Raw genomic sequence first — 18242 nt, forward strand, 5'->3', positions numbered from 1 at the left:
GTAACAAAATTAAGACGATTAAAATCTGTAATCTTTCCACTTGTAATGTCATTAGACAGAACAAGAAGTTTCTGCTTTGTCTAAGGATGGTATCAAAAAGTAGTCTAAGTGGTGAGAAAGCTGTGCTTAATGATAATTAAGTGACTTAAAAGTAAAAAGAGATGCTTCATATTGCTTGATTATTTTTAAAACTAAGTTATAAATGCAGACGCGATTGCTGCCATAAGCACTCCAGGCAGGAGAACGTTCGTTTTGTACTGGTGCGCTCCACACCTCCTCCTTCTCTCGGTGCCGTGCCCCTCTCTGACGGAGCGCAGTGGGCGGTACACTATTTTCAGAGCCTCCGATTGGGAAAAAAAGACCTGCTGATCACTTTCACACAACAGGAAGAGAAAAGATAGGGATTTTTTCTCTTCGAAACGTGTGTTGTCTTTATGAAATTCGTGTATTTTAAACGTTTAATTAAGAAGTAAAAACCTTACAGCGTACACAAAGATTCTGAGCTGATCACGAGGAAGAAAAATCACCCATTTTTGGCGCATATAAAGTGGTTTTTAACTTTCGAAACCTGTTTTTATATGTTTTAAAGTCGTGCAATGTCTAAGTTAAGCAGGAACACATCATTATATCTCATTTTTTATTTATTTTTTAAAAAATTTAAAAATCTTTTGCCCAGCCTACTATAAGAACGGTGACAGTGAGCCCTGCTCTCGCTTGCTGCCACACCCCCTTGAGCTTGCTTTATTTTGTCTGATTATGGAAGCTAAGCAGGGACGGGCCTGGTTAGTACTTGGATGCGAGACTGCCTGGGCATACCAGGTGCTGTTAGCTTTTAAGCGCAGGAGGCGCCCGTTCGCTCGCTCATTCCCCTGTTCACACGTGCAGTGCGGCTTTTCTGTCTGTTTATTTGTCAGCTTTGGCGAGACACGGGTGCTTGTGTATTAGCGTGATGGTTTTTTATTCTGATCATGAACAGTTTTACAAGTCCGCAAAGGATCGAGGAAAGGTTTTGCCAGCTGAAAAGAGACACAGCGCTTTGGCTGTGGAGACTTGTTCGGCTGGCATTCTGGGAGTCACGTTTTTCAGAATTGTATTGAGATCGTTTTCCACAGAGCTCAGATGTCAAAGCACAGCAGCAGCTCTCCACAGCAATCCTCTATAGCGCCCTTTTTCCCACAGCTCCGTCCTCATTGGAAGGAAGCAAGAGTTCACTGCAACACTGCACTGCAACTTCTTCAACTAAAACACTACTACAGCTACTTCCTGGTCAAAGACACATTCGATTACTGCCGTTTTACTGGGATTTTACAACCGACTCGCTACATCCATCGCAGCACAGGACGCCGTTTTTTTCATTTGTCTGCCTGCGGAGTCTCTATCCCTGCCTTTCGGCGCACGTCTGTAAGTCCATCACGTACCGGCGCTGATCTAAAAAATCTCCTCTCACTACCGCACCTGGACCGCACTCCGCCTCCCCCTGCATCCCCGAGACTGGCCAGATCAGCGCTACTCAACACCCGCTCCGTTAACAGTGTAGCGGCGAGGCTTAATAATAAGGCAGAACTAAGTGTTTCTGAGCTTCCCCATTTCTCTGTTCATCTCTGTGGTGCAGCCACAGAGAAACCATTCATGCAAGATGTTTTCTTTTGATAAGGACAGCTCCCAAAGGGGGATGCACTTAGCCAAGCCTGGCTATCATGATCAATGGTTATCCATTGGCGCCTATCTGTCTAGGGAGTGCGAGTTGGATATCTGGACTGCATTACTAAGTGTCAGAACTAAGTGACTCATATCTCACCTTGATCAACCAATCAGGGACTGGTAGGGCCGAGTAACCCACGTGGGACTCTGATGCCCATGGAACTTTCAGCCAATCAATGAGCTGAAGTTCCTCCAGGTAAAAACAGGCAACACAATTCTAAAGGGAATTCAAAGGAGAATTCCAGGGCAGGACGGCCCAGGAGCAGAAGGCTCCAAAGGGCAGGACATTCTCGCAGCGCGCCTCCTGACCATCCTGAGACTCAGCCCGGACAACCACGGAACGGCCAGTGTGTCCGACCCCCAGAACTTTCCTTTGTTCTAAGAGTCTAGAGTGGAGGTTGCCAGAGAGTGACCAGCAGCAGGCCCCGTGAACAGGTCGGAACTGTGGACAGCTGAATCACTATTCAGAACTAGCTCTTCATCAGGAACAAACCGGTCCTCTTCCTGACTTGCTGGGACCCACAGTCATCTTTTCTCCTGTGGACAAACTTTGCTAGTTAAAGCCAACACTAACTAGCCGGTCAATGAGCATCAGCAGCGCACCGTCGCAAGCCGCACAGCACAGCCTGGCACGGAGCCAGAGAGCGCGGATTGGACAGCAACAGCCTGCAACTGTTTCTTTGTGCCCGCTGGAGATCTGAATCCCCAAAGATTGGATGAGTATTCAACTTCAATGCATTACAGCTCGAGAATTCAATTGTTATCCCAACCAGTTGATATCAATTTAATTCCTAAGAGTTATGTACTTGTTTGAGTATCTAATGTAGAAGTTGTAACCAAGTTCACTTTACGAAACGGTCTTAATGAATGATATACTGAACGTATGTCCTCTTGATATGTGTAACACTTTGTAACTGATTGAATATATATCTTTTGTATTCTGATAACCCTCACGATAAGATTGGTTAGATTTATATGCATATTCTATGTATTAATAAATGTATCCTCGTGTATTAGTACCTGTGTGTGCACGTTGTTTGAGTTATGTCGCATGGTTGGATTCTAAAGCCATCAAAAGAATCAACTTTGTGATTTACTGCTACAATTAATAATTGTCTCAGTAAATGCCCAAACCCTACAGAACTGGTGCCTTCAGAGAGCCACTATGATTACATATTTGGCGTCCCTGAACCGGTTTTCCTTACATTATTTGGCGTCCCTGGGTCGGCTTAATCTACATTATTTGGCGTCCCTGGGCCGGCTTAATCTACATTATTTGGCGTCCCTGGGTCAGTTTAATCTACAACAGCAAGGCTCTTCTTTTATGTGACATTATCAAAGAAAAACAACTGGACCTTCTGTGTTTAACCGAAACATGGCACAAACAAAATGATGGACTCCTGTTCAACCAACTAGTTCCTCCTGGATATGGTTTGTTTGACCTTCCGCGTCTTTAAGGCAGAGGCGGGGGCATCATTGTTATTTACAACCTTTTTTACAGTCTAAGTCCTGTAGCTATACCTCCTCCCTCTTCTTTTGAGTGTCTTGTTTTAAATGTTTCTATCCCCTAATCTACCATTATTGGCACAGTTTACAGACCACCCAAACCCAGTGGAGTCTTCTTAGGTGAGTTTGGTGATTTTCTCTCATTCTTATCCCTTAAATTTAAAAGGTTCCTTATTCTAGGGGACTTTAATATACACTTTGGTTCAACCTCTTCCAGTCTGGCTAAAGACTTCCTTTCTCTTTTGGGATGCTTTGACCTTACTCAGTTTGTTTGTACCCCTACACATAACAAAGGACACACCTTAGATCTAATTATTGCAAATGACTCCTTTGTCTCCCACTGCACTCCCCTTGATCTAGGCCTCTCTGACACTTAGCCATTCTCTTCAATCTGGAATTACCTGTTTCTAACACTTCCCCCTCACGCTCTGTAAATTTCCGCAACTGGCGATCAATTGATCACCCAAGGTTTGCAAATTCTGTTCTGTCCTCCTTATCCTGTTTCTCTTCCGCTGACCCTCTAGAGGACAAAATGCAGTTACTTGACAATGCTCTTTTATCTACCCTCGACACCTTTGCTCCTTTAAAAACTCGAACCATCTCCTTCTCTCGCCCTGCCCCCTGGTACAATGACCATCTGCGATTCATGAAGGCAGCCTCTCGCAAACTTGAGCATAGGTGGCATCTTTCCGGCCTAAATGTACATTATCAGGCCTGGAGAGATTACTTATCTGATTATAAGGTTACTATAGAGTCTGCTAGATCCACCTACTTCTCTCACATCATTGAAAATCACCCAAACAATCCCAGACATCTTTTCTCCACCATCAACAGACTGCTCAAGCCAAACTGCCCTACCACATTACCTGCCTCATCACAACTTTGCAACACATTCTTAGATTTCTTTAGTTCTAAGATTGACAACATCCGGCATCACATTCTCTCCACTACGGATATAATTTCCATACCTCCTCCCTCCTCATCCAACTTCTCTGGTTCCCGTCTCTCCAGCTTCTCTCTTCTTGACTCAGCATCCCTAAACAAACTAGTTACGCACATGAAACCCACCACATCTATTTTAGATCCCATTCCCACCACTTTATTCCAGTCCTGTTTCTCTTCTCTCTGTCCCATTGTCCTCAATATAATACATGAATCCTTGAGCACCGGCATTGTACCAGCGGTCCTCAAAACTGCTGCTATTACCCCCATGCCAAAGAAGCCTAATATGGCTCTCGACAATCTTAACAACTTCCACCCCATCTCCAACTTACCCTTTCTCTCTAAAATTCTAGAACGTGCTGTCACACTTCAGTTACATAACCACCTCATGACAAACAACCTTTTCGAACCCCTCCAATCTGGCTTCCGTCAACTTCACAGCACAGAAACCACCCTAGTCAAAGTCACCAACGATCTCCTAATAGCTTCTGATTCTGGTTCTCTTTCCATACTCATCCTTCTTGATCTCAGTGCTGCCTTTAACACTGTTGACCATAACATCTTACTTTCTCGTCTCGAGACTGTTTGGAGTCTCTGACACTGCCCTCAAATGGTTTAAGTCTTACCTCACTGATCTCTGTCAGTTTGTCTCTCTCAGTGGGTACAGGTCTTGGTCTTGTCGAGTCTGGTGTCCCCCAGGGCTCAATACTGGGCCCCTTGCTCTTCAGCATTTACGTGTTCCCACTTGGTCAGCTTTAAAGATCACATGGCCTCAGCTTTCATTTTTACACTGACGATACTCAAATATACATCCATACCAAACCCGACACTGATGTGGCTGTCTCTATTCTATCTAATTGCATCTCTGACATAAAAATTTGGATGACTCAAAACTTCCTTCATCTTAACTGTGACAAGACTGAAGTCATGCTTATTGGTACCCCCCATCAACTTCGTAAAGCCACTCCTGTAACCCTGTCTGTAGATGGCTCTGTACTTGAGCTTCAATCAAAATTGAAAAACCTTGGGGTTATATTCGATTCTGGCTTAACATTCTTCCCACATGTACAGCATACTGTCAAAACATCTTTTTTTTCACCTTAGAAATATCGCAAGACTACGCCCTATGCTATCATTAACTGTGGCTGAAAAGCTGATCAACATATTTGTATTCTCTCGAATTGACTACTGCAATGCTCTACTCCCTGGGGTATCTAAATCTACTCTGAACAAGCTGCAGTATGTCCAAAATTCAGCAGCCAGAATCCTGACCAGGTCTAGTGCAAGTGTTCACATTACTCCTATCCTGGAGTCCTTGCACTGGCTTCCGGTCACATTCCGCGTAGACTTTAAAATCCTCATGCTCACCTATAAGGCTTTACATGGCTTGGCACCTCAATACCTGTCTGAACTTTTATCGCCCTACTCCCCACCTCGCAACCTCCGCTCTTCAAATTCTGCCCTCCTTACTGTCCCCCAAGCCCGTCTACATTGTATGGGCGACAGGGCCTTCTCCTGCTATGCCCCCAAGCTCTGGAACTCTTTGCCCAAGGATATTAGAGAGTCACCTTCTCTAAACTCCTTCAAATCCAGACTCAAAACCTTCTTCTTCAGAAAAGCCTTTACTTAACTGGTTCCATTCTTCACCCCTCTGCTCTACTTAATACCACCTTCCACGGTCTCCTCTATTGTTATTGTTGTATTGTTGTAATTATAATTCTATCCTATCTTGTGAAATCTTCTTATTTATTGTTGTAGTCTTCTTATTTATTGTTACTGTCATCCTGTAAAGCGCTTTGAGAAGCCACCTTTAAAGGTGCTATATAAAATAAAGTTTATTATTATTATTATTATTATTATTATTATTATTATTTTTATTATTATTATTATTATTATTATTATTATTATTATTATTGAGAGACAGGCTCACTGTCTGTTCCTCAGGCTTGGACAGGAGATCACACACTGTATTATTATTATCGAGAGACTTGCTCTTTCTTGACTGTTCCTTAGGCTGGGACAGGAGATGATAATCTGCTTTATTATTATTGAGAGACCGGCTCACTCCTGTCTGTTCTTCAGGCTGGGACAGTGGATCACACACTATATTATTATTACTGAGAGACGGGCTCACTTTCAATTCCCCAGACTGGGACAGAAGATCACACACTGTATTATTATTGAGAGACAGGCTCACTGTCTGTTCCCCAGGCTGGGACAGGAGATCACACAATGTATTATTATTATTTATTGAGATACAGGCTCACTGTCTTTTCCTCAGACAAGGACAGGAGATCACACAGTTTATTAATATTATTGTTGAGAGACATGATCACTGTCTGTTCCTCTGGCTGGGACTGGAAATCACACACTGTTCTATTATTACTGAGAGACATGCTCACTATTTGTTCCTCAGACTGGGACAGGACATTCCACACAAGATTATTATTATTGAGAGACAGGATCACTGTCTGTTCCTCAGGCTAAGACAGGAGATCACACACTGGATTATTATTATTGAGAGACAGGCTCACTGTCTGTTCCTCAGGCTGGGACAGGAGATCACACAGTTTATTCGTATTATTGTTGAGAGACATGCTCAATGTCTGTTCCTCTGGCTGGGGCAGGAAATGACACACTGTATTATTATTATTGAGAGACAGACTCGCTGTCTGCTCCTCAGGCTGGGACAGGAGGTCACACACTGTATTATTATTATTATTGAGAGACAGGTTCACTGTCTGTTCCTCAGACTGGGACAGGAGATCACACACTGTATTATTATTATTGAGAGACAGGCTCACTGTTCCTCAGGCTAGGACAGGAGGTCACACACTGTATTATTATTATTGAGAGACAGGCTCACTGTCTGTTCCTCAGGCTAGGACAGGAAGTCACACACTGTATTATTATTATTGAGGGTCAGGCTCACTCCTGTCTGTTCCTCAGGTTGGGACAGGAGATCACACACTATTTATTATTATTGAGAGACAGGCTCACTTTCTGTTCCCCAGACTGGGACAGAAAATCACCCACTGTATTATTATTGAGAGACAGGCTCACTGTCTGTTCCTCATGTTGGGACAGGAGATCACACTCTGTATTATTATTATTGAGAGACAGGCTCACTGTCTGTTAATCAGACGGGGACAGGAGATCACACAGTTTATTAATATTATTGTTGAGAGACATGCTCACTGTCTGTTCCTCTGGCTGGGGCAGGAAATGACACACTGTATTATTAGTATTGAGAGACAGGCTCAGTGTTCCCCAGGCTGGGACAGGAGATCACACACTGTATTATTATTATTTAGATACAGGCTCACTGTCTGTTCCTCTGGCTGGGACTGGAGATCACACACTGTTCTATTATTATTGAGAGACAGGATCACTGTCTTTTCCCCAGGCTGGGACAGTAGATCACACACTGTATTATTTTTATTGAGAGACAGGTTCACTGTCTGTTCCTCAGGCTGGGACAGGAGATCACACACTGTATTATTATTATTAATATTGAGAGACAAGCTCACTGTTCCTCAGGCTGGGACAGGAGATGACACATTGTATTATTATTGAGAGACAGGCTCAGTGTTCCTCAGGCTGGGACGGGAGGTCACACACTGTATTATTATTATTGAGAGACAGGCTCACTGTCTGTTCCTCAGGGTGGGTCAGGAAGTCACACACTGTATTATTATTACTGAGAGACGGGCTGACTGTCTGTTCCTCAGGCTTGGACAGTGGATCACACACTATATTATTATTATTGAGAGAAAGGCTCACTTTCTGTTCCCCAGACTGGGACAGAAGATCACCCACTGTATTATTATTGAGAGACAGGATCACTATTTGTTCCTCAGACTGGGACAGGACATTCCACACAAGATTATTATTATTGAGAGACAGGCTCACTCCTGTCTGTTCCTCAGGTTGGGACAGGAGATCACACACCGTATTATTATTATTGAGAGACGGGCTGACTGTCTGTTCCTCAGGCTTGGACAGTGGATCACACACTATATTATTATTATTGAGAGAAAGGCTCACTTTCTGTTCCCCAGACTGGGACAGAAGATCACCCACTGTATTATTATTGAGAGACAGGATCACTGTCTGTTCCTCAGGCTAAGACAAGGGATCACACACTGGATTATTATTATTGAGAGACAGGTTTACTGTCTGTTCCCCAGGCTGGGACAGGAGATCAAAAACTGTATTATTATTATTGAGAGACAGGCTCACTGTCTGTTCCTCAGGCTGGGACAGGAGATCACACAGTTTATTCGTATTATTGTTGAGAGACATGCTCACTGTCTGTTCCTCTGGCTGGGGCAGGAAATGACACACTGTATTATTTGTATTGAGAGACAGGCTTGCTGTCTGCTCCTCAGGCTGGGACAGGAGATCACACACTGTTGTAGTGTGCTCTCACGAGGCACCAGTTCTTTAGGGGTTTGGGCATTTACTGGGACAATTATTAATTGTGGCAGTAAATCACAAAATTGATTCTTTTAATGGTCTTAGAATCCAACCATGCGATATAACTCAAACAACGCACACACAGGTACTAATACACGCGGATACATTTATTAATATATAGAATATGCATGTAAACCTAACAGATCTTATCGTAAGGGTTATCAGAATACAAAAGATATATATTCATTCAGTTACAAAGAGTTACACATATCAAGAGGACATACGTTCGGTATATCATTCATTTAGACCGTTTCGTAATTGAACTTGTTTACAACTTCTACATTAGATACTCAAAACAAGTACATAACACTTAGGAATTAGATTGATATCAACTGGTTGGGATAACAATTGAATTCTCGAGCAGTAATGCAGTGAAGTGGAATACTCATCCAATCTCTGGGGATTCAGGTCTCCTGCAGGCTCTCTGGCTCCATGCCAGGCTGTGCTGTGCGGCTTGCGACGGTGCACTGCTGATGCTCTCTGAAGACTGGCTAGTTAGTTTTGGCTGAAACTAGCGAAGTTTGTGCACAGGAGAAAAGATGAATGTGGGTCCCAGCAGGTCAGGAAGAAGACCAGTTTGTTCCTGATGAAGCGCTAGTTCTGAATAGTGATTCAGCTGTCCACAGTTCCAACCTGTTCACGAGGCCTGCTGCTGGTTACTCTCTGGCAACCTCCACTCTAGACTCTTAGAACAAAGGAAAGTTCTGGCACTCGGACACACTGGCCATTCCGTGGTTGTCCGGGCTGAGTCTCAGGATGGTCAGGAGGTGCGCTGCGAGAATGTCCTGCCCTTGGGAGCCTTCTGCTCCTGGGCCGTCCTGCCCTGGAATTCTCCTTTGAATTCCCTTTAGAATTCTCCTCAGAATCTTACTGAATCTGAATCTCACAGGCTCTCTGTGTTGCCTGTTTTTACCTGGAGGAACTTCAGCTCGTTCATTGGATGAAAGTTTCATGGGCATTAGAGTCCCACGTGGGTTACTCGGCCCTACCAGTCCCTGGTTGGTTGATCAAGGTGAGATATGAGTCACTTACTCCTGACACTTAGGAATGCAGTCCAGATGTCCATCTGGCACTCCCTAGACAGATAGGCGCCAATGGATGCCCATTGATCATGATAGCCAGGCTTAGCTAAGTGCATCCCCCTTTGGGAGCTGTCCCTTATCAAAAGAAAACATCTTTAAATCAGCCTGCCTGAATAGCTTCTCTGTGGCTGCACCACAGAGATGAAGAGAGAGATGGGGCCTCATTTGGGAAAGCACAGCAACACTTAATTCTGTCTTATTGACAAGCATTGCCGCTACAATTAGTAGGAAGTAAGATCCAATGTTTTGAAAATGTAATATGTTTTAAAGGATTAAAGGGAAAAGAAATACTTTATATAAACTAATTCAACTGAGCTCCTCTAAAAAATATAGCCTGAAGAATTGCCAAAGCACAATGTATCAATTTGGGTGACACTGGGGAAAAAGGATCACAACATTGAAAACCACTAGGCTTATTTTCAACAGCAAAATTTGTGCTTGATAATATTTGACAAAAAAAGGAATATTACACCCACGGAAATCAATATTTACCACTAGGGTAGAATGCAGCATAGAACAGTTGGATAGAAGGTTAGTGTAACTCTATAGTGCATCACAGAGGTCAGTCTCTTCCCCCTCATTATTCAGGCTGACTTGTTCACAGTGAACTGTCCTCCAGCGATAGTTAGCTGTAACCACTGACGCAGACATGATTTTAATACTCTGACAGCATCTTGGCTGATTTGGTTGAAGTTTTTTTCCTATTAAACAGGAGATTCTGCGCTCAAATCCCACCAGTGTCTTTCTTCCTGTCTTGTCTTACAAAATGTTTCACTATGGATGATTACATGCAGCTTGATTTTGTTTAATGCAAGTTTTCATTCCCTTTCTGATGGCTCTCTACAGTAATTTTTAAAAGTACTAATCGGGATGGATTACTGTACATATCCTCAGTTAAGGGGAATATATAAGTAGTGACTATCCAAATTGCATTTTTGTGTGAAACGCATTTCAGAAAATCGAAAACCAATTTTCAAAACTCACAATAACAAGACAAAGGCAAAACATAAGTTCACTTGCACTTTATGCATATTTACCACAACCTTGCCTTCTGATCATAAAAAGTCTTAATTTTAATATAGCAGTTTTAAATGGGACATTCAGAACATGGCATATGAGAATATATGGTTAACCGAGGATGAGCAAAGGATGATCGCACTTTCTGCTTATTGCTATGAACCTACCCCTGGTTATAAAAATGTCTCAAAATTCTGACACTGAGGTGTAAGACACAATGTAACAGGCTCTCATATTCCCGAAATACAAGAAATTTTACTGTAGCGTTTTATAAATTTGACCCTGTGAACATTGCATGTCCCTCCTTCCTCATTACCAAAACATCTCAATGTCCCGACGCTATGTACATTTGTAATTACAACACTTCATTGTTTCATTTATGAGTTGTGACATTGTGAACATGGCATGTTAAAGTATATAGAAAATCTAGATCAGAACAGGCTAAATGCAATTCCTAGTGATTTATCATTTTCTTACTTTCTAAATTAAAAAAATATTTTTTCAGTGATTATGACACTTCAGTATGACATAAAATATGCTTCAATGACAGAATAAATAATAATAATAAATAATCATGGAAAAAATACCCAAAGTGGACATTCATAGTTGTGATTATAGAATGTTAGCTATCGGGTGGGTAGCTGCGTCAGCATGCGTAGGCTGCAAAAGAACAAGTAAAGGACTATTCCTGGTGAAAAGAGAAGAAAAGAATCACAATGTTTCGGCTGTGGAGCCTTCCAGGCTTCCCCTGCATGGGCGAATGTGAAGAAGATCCTTAGTAAGTCATTGAAGAAAACCGAGAAGAGGTCGGAGTGGCCTCTGTCCTTCATCAACGATCCAGTCAGGCAGTACTCCTCTGTAAAGCGCCGTTCGTTCACATCGATTGGCTTTTTTTTGCCTTCATTCGTGCGAGTAGTAAAAGCAGACGCCCCTATTCTGCCGTGACCCAGATTCGAACCGGGGTTGTTGCGGCCACAATGCAAAGTACTGACCACTATACGATCACAGCGAGTTACCGAGACACACGCGGCAGGGCGGAAAGGGCTGTGCTCTCTTCGTGTGACATAATTCGGAAAAGTCCTGACGTTGCATTTTAACTGAGCCCCAGTATACATCGACCCTTCGTCACTCTGAGTGACAACTCTCTTGCGTGTTTTCTCATATTTATGTAGTTTGCTTGCATGATGCCGGGAACAGCATGGTTGTTCGCTGCCATATAGCTTTTATCTGGCACTTTTCATGTGCAAGGAGTTCCATGTGCTTGACATCTCCCGAGGGTGACAGACCTGTGGGTTATTTGCGAAACTGCCTTTCCCTCCATTCGAACAAATGTTGTGTTAAGAAGAAATGAGTTAACAAGGTATGTGATCTAATTTACCGGAGCAAATGTGTTTTTCTATTGGCATTGTAAATTCTTGTGAATGTGTGCATAGTGCGTTAGTGGTTTCAATATAAGACTATAAAATGTCTTCTTTGTGTTATTCTGTGTTGATTTGTAAAAAGATAATAAAGTTCGGCATTCTGTTATGGCTATAACAGATAACTTTGTGCTTCGATTTTGAGAAAGAGTAACAATAAGAGACATTTTGCAAGTTACTTGAAGATCTAGATAAAAGAACATGACGGTGAATGGAGGCATAAACAGGGCTCAAACCCTCAACAGACGAGTTACGAGACAGATGCCTTACCACTTGGCCACCATGCCATCATCTCTAGCTAGCAGCCAACTATACTATGTTGAATCAACGCGAGTAATATTATTGTTGTAATAGAGGAGCTAGAGAGGCACAATCGGCAGAGCTCGCGACCCTTAAGTTCAAGATCATGGATTCAAGGGTCCTTGTGTTTGTGTCCTTTCTGATCCCTTTTAATAGGACAGCGCAGGCAGGACGTGATAGCGTACAGTGACCCCCAATGTCTTATGACTTTGCGGGATTCAGCTTTCTTTCCACTTTGAGCCTCGATTCAGATATTTTTTCTGAAATCATCGGGCGAGCAGGAGTTTGTCTAAATCGAGGGAGATCTGCTCACAAGTATTAAACACTTCAGCGTTTATTGTTCGAACACCACACTTTGTCAAAACACTTCTACTTCTTAAGCTAATAAGTAACGGTTTTTGAGCACACATTGTAATTTTAATGCTGTTATTAAAAAAAACTTAAATTCACATAATGGAATTTGGACGGCGCAAAGTAGTCTAGCCCCTGTACAACTGTACATGCCCACTGATAAGAGCTTAAAACTACAGTAGCATGAGTAGCACTAATGGCAACAACGTGTTCAGCATTTCTCATGTCTTCTGCAGAGCCATCTTATCGGAAAGCGCTGACCGAGATAAAAGAGGACTTTTGGCTTCAGATCTGTTTTACAGACCGCTGCGTTGCTCTGTTCATGCAGACTACACGCTTTAAATTTATGTCATTTACTGTGAGCGTTGCTTTTCCAGGTTTTTCTGAAATTCCTCGCATTTGAGCCAGCACTGAAATATTTCATTCAGGTTCGCCGAATACATAATGGAAACGGTATTTCCAACGGAATGCTGTCACACATGAAACCTTTTTGTTATTTGGCTCTGCAAGTTTGAAAATGAAAATGAAATAGCAGCATCAAACCTGCTAATTCTCACAAATTGTATTGTGCTGCACCTTTCTTATGCTGCTTTTATAATTCAGGCTTCAACATTTGAATGCATACCGTACTTTTGCTACTCACATTCAAGTGTTCATGAAGCTTTTTCCTGTCCATTGTGTTCTTGCGAAACAGTTTCTCTGTTTTCCTCCTATTGTGATTGTCAGTGAGCACAACAAGAGCAGTGTCAAGACAATTAAAAAAGACAGGGTAAAACACTTGACTGTGGGGAGTGGGATTTGAACCCGCACCTCTATTTGTGGTTCACTGTGGTTCAGTGGAGTCCCAAAGCTTTAGAAATGGCTTTATAACCTTTTCCAGACTGATAAATCTCAATCACTCTGTTTCTCATTTGTTCCTGAATTTCTTTGGAAAGCATAATGTCTAGCTTTTGAGGATCTTTTGGTCTAATTCACTTTGTCAGGCAGGTCCTATTTAAGCGATTTCTTGATTGAGAACAGGTGTGGCAGAAATCAGGCCTGGGTGTGGCTAGAGAAATTGAACTTTCCAAAGATGTGATAAACCACGGTTGATTTATGTTTTAACAGGGGGGCAATCACTTTTTCACACAGGGCCATGTAGGTTTTGATTTTTTTCCCTTAATAATAAAAACCTTCATTTAAAAACTGCATTTTGTGTTTACTTGTGTTATCTTTGTCTAATATTTCAATTTGTTTGATGATCTGAAACATTTCAGTGTGACAAACATGCAAAAAAATAAGAAATCAGGAAAGGGGTGTAGAGGCAATGCTTGTTAATAAGACAGAATTAAGTGTTGCTGTGCTTTCCTAAATGAGGCCCCAACTCTCTCTTCATCTAGACTATTCATGCAGGCTTATTTAAAGATGTTTTTTTTTATAAGGGACAGCTCCCAAATGGGGATGCACTTAGCTAAGCCTGGCTATCATGATCAATGGTCATCCATTGGCGCCTATCTGTCTAGGGAGTGCCAGATGGACATCTGGACTGCCTTTACTTCCATCCATTTCTAATCTCTTTATCCAGTACAGAGGATTTGGAGCCTATCCCAGTAAGCAATGGACACAAGGCAGAATACACCCTGGACATAGTGCCAGTCCATCACAGGACAGACAGACACAAACACACACACACCAGGGCCAGTTTTCCCATAAACCAATTAACTTACCAGTATGTTTTGGAGTGCAAGAGGGAGTCATATCACACATATGGAGAAAAACCATGTAACCCAGAGAGAACATGCAAACCCCACACACACAGGATGGCAGGAATTGAACCTAGGACCCCAGTGCTCCAAGATAGCAATGCTAACCACTTTGCCACCATTATAAATGGATGGACAGCTTAGTTATCTTTCTAGTTCACAGGTGTGCATGCATAATTTAATTTTGAAAGCCACTGAGACATCAGGTACTACTGTTGTATTTATGAAAAAGAAACAAAACAAAAAGCATACTAACAACTGTGCCATCCTACTCTTTAGTTAATACAATTTATTATTTATAAACAGTTAACATTGTTAGCAAAATATTTTGAATTATATTTAACCCTATTTTTTCTTTAGTGCAACAACTTATTACAGTGCTAAATTTAATATTGATTGCTAATAGTTTATGCTAACACCTAACGTTCTTAATTAGATGTATTTAACACAGTGAACTAAGTGTAACATACCATTCAGAAATACAATCGATAATAGTTTTGTGGTGTTTGTATGGATGAAATGTTTCTAAAATGTATAACGTAACAAAATTAAGACGATTAAAATCTGTAATCTTTCCACTTGTAATGTCATTAGACAGAACAAGAAGTTTCTGCTTTGTCTAAGGATGGTATCAAAAAGTAGTCTAAGTGGTGAGAAAGCTGTGCTTAATGATAATTAAGTGACTTAAAAGTAAAAAGAGATGCTTCATATTGCTTGATTATTTTTAAAACTAAGTTATAAATGCAGACGCGATTGCTGCCATAAGCACTCCAGGCAGGAGAACGTTCGTTTTGTACTGGTGCGCTCCACACCTCCTCCTTCTCTCGGTGCCGTGCCCCTCTCTGACGGAGCGCAGTGGGCGGTACGCTATTTTCAGAGCCTCTGATTGGGAAAAAAAGACCTGCTGATGAGTTTCACACAACAGGAAGAGAAAAGAATGGGATTTTTTCTCTTCGAAACGTGTGTTGTCTTTATGAAATTCGTGTATTTTAAACGTTTAATTAAGAAGTAAAAACCTTACAGCGTACACAGAGATTCTGAGCTGATCACGAGGAAGAAAAATCACCCATTTTTCGCGCATAAAAAGTGGTTTTTAACTCTCGTAACCCATTTTTATAGGTTTTAAAGTCGTGCAATGTCTAAGTTAAGCAGGAACACATCATTATATCTCATTTTTTATTTCTTTTTAAAAAAAATTAAAAATCGTTTGCCCAGCCTACTTTCAGCCTAAAGCTTTTCAGCTTCAGGCCTACATCACACAGCTTCAGCCCACCCCTGGAGATTTCCCCAATGAGGGTGTCATGAGCAACCCGTGGAGGCTTCCCCTCCCACACGAATCCCACCACAAGTTGCCTAATCTCGTTCTCTACCCATTCAGGAAGAGGCATCACAGACACTGGGTACCACAAGAGGCACAGGCACAGTGTGTTAACGAGCAGGACCCTTCCCTTTAGGGTCAGGGACCTGTGTCTCCACCGATTTAATTTGCCCTCATCTTAATGAGCTTCTCCTTCCACAGGAGAAGCCCAGTGGCCTGCTCATCAGCGTTAATGTAGATGCCAAGGACCTTCAGGTGACCCGTCTCAACCCTGAAAGGGTAACCGAAGAGCGGGGCAAGGTCTGCCCTCCCCACCGGCATGACCTCAGACTTCTCCAAGTTTACCTTGGCGCCCGAGGCAGCGCAGTAGGCCTGCACCACCTCTAAAATGGCCGAGATCTCCGCCACCTCTGCCAACGTCAGTCTGGTGTCGTCAGCATATTGGTAGATCAACGAGGTGGCGGTGCCCCCAGGCAAGGTCACTGGAAAGAAGCTCGTGAGGGAACCATTCACCTTGACACAGCTCACGATCCCCTTGTACACGAGCCTCACCCAGGAGATGAAGGCCTCGCCGAAGCCAAAGCTCTTCAAGACCTCAAACAGGAAGGAATGCTCCACCCTGTCGAAGGCCTTCTCCTGGTCCAGTTTCAGGACGTATCCACCCCTCGGCTGCTCCCGCATAAGGTCCACAACATCTCTGATGGAGCACACCGTGTCCGCGATGTCTCTCCACTTGACGCAGTAGGTCTGCGAAGGCGACAGGATCCTGGGCAGAACCTTCCCGAGCCTGAGGGAGAGAACACGAGTTAGTATCTTATAGTCTGTGTTCAACAGACTGATCGGGCGAAAGTTTTTCAAAAGGGAGGGATCCCCCTGCTTTTTGTAGACAAGAGACATCACCCCCCTTCTCATAGATGGGGTCAGAGCGCCGGTCCTGGCAATCTCCTGGAACACCTCCAGAAGGAGGGGCCCCAGGGACTGCTGAAAGTGTCTGTAGAGCTTGGAGGAGAGCCCGTCCCACCCAGGGCTCTTGTTAGGAGACGAGCCCCGAAGTGCTTCAAGCACTTCCTCCAAGCTCAGCGCACTGTCACAGAGCTCATGATCGCTCTGTGACAGGCGGGTACTCACCCAAGCCAGCATGGCCCGGGTCTGCTGCTCATCCACCACTTCGGCCAGAACAAGGCGCTATAAAAAGAAAACACCTCATTCCTAACGGCCTCGGGGGCAGAGAGCCGCACACCGTCCTCTCCCACCAGCTCCTCGATGAAGGAGCTGCGCTGCCTCTCCTGCTCCAGGCCGAAAAAGAACCTCGTGCTCTTCTCGCCCTCGGCCAGATACTGGGCTCTGCTGCGCACCCTGGCTCCTCTCCACTTCTCCTCCTCCAGGGCTTGCAGCTCACCCCTCAGCTCCAGCAAGAGCTCGCAGCCCCCGCCGTGATCTGCCAGGAGCCCGAGCTCTGAGGTGATCCGAGCCCGAAGCTGTCTCTCCCGCCTGGCCTTCTCCCGCCCCCGGGACAGGCCATACTAGATACTGAACTCTTTGATGGCGTACTTGAGATTATCCCACCAGACCAGCTTTTCTGACCTATACAGGGGACACTGCAGCTGCTGCCGGATAAGGTCTTCTATGCCCTGACAGAATGAAGCCTCCCCAGGAGCGCCTTATTAAAGCACCAGAGGCCGGGGCACCGGTCCTCCTGTGCCCCTGCTAGAGAAAAGTGAAGCACAGCATGGTCGCTCAGGGTCATGAACACATAGCGCATCTGGCTCAGGCACGGGAAGAGACTCATGTGCCCCTGCAACAGGTCGATCCGGCTCTGTCTCAAGACACCTTCGACGACCTGCCGCCGAGAAAAGTCCCTCCGCGCACACTAAGCCTGACGCCTGACGCATCCACGAACCAGTGAGCTTCCGCACTGCTCTTAAAGGTCATCCCAACCGCGACATCGAGCGCACTCAGTGCACAGTTAAAATCTCCGACGACCAGCCCTGGCTGCTGAAAGCAGCTCGCCTCCAGCTGCTTGAAGAAGGCGAGCCGCTCAGCTTCCCCATTGGGGGCGTAGATGTTGCTCAGCAGCACGGACTGTCCAGGAAACCCAAGACAGACCTGCAGGAGCTGGCCCTACGTGTCGCGGTGCAGGAGCCTTACGCTCTCGTACACTCCCCTCCTCACCAGCACAGCCACCCCCCTCCTGCACAGGCCGGATGCGTTGCTGTAAAACAGCTCCCAGTCCCACTGTGCTCGCACCTTCCGGACACACTCCTCGTCCCAGAAGGTCTCCTGGAGGCAGACAACATCCGTCCGCCCCAGCAGAGCCAACACTGCCCCCAGCTTTGCTCAGTCCCTCAGCCCGTTGGCGTTTAAAGAGGCGAAAGTTGCCATCACG

This window comes from Lepisosteus oculatus, chromosome 14 (genome assembly GCF_040954835.1).
Source record: "Lepisosteus oculatus isolate fLepOcu1 chromosome 14, fLepOcu1.hap2, whole genome shotgun sequence".
NCBI lineage: Eukaryota > Metazoa > Chordata > Actinopteri > Semionotiformes > Lepisosteidae > Lepisosteus > Lepisosteus oculatus.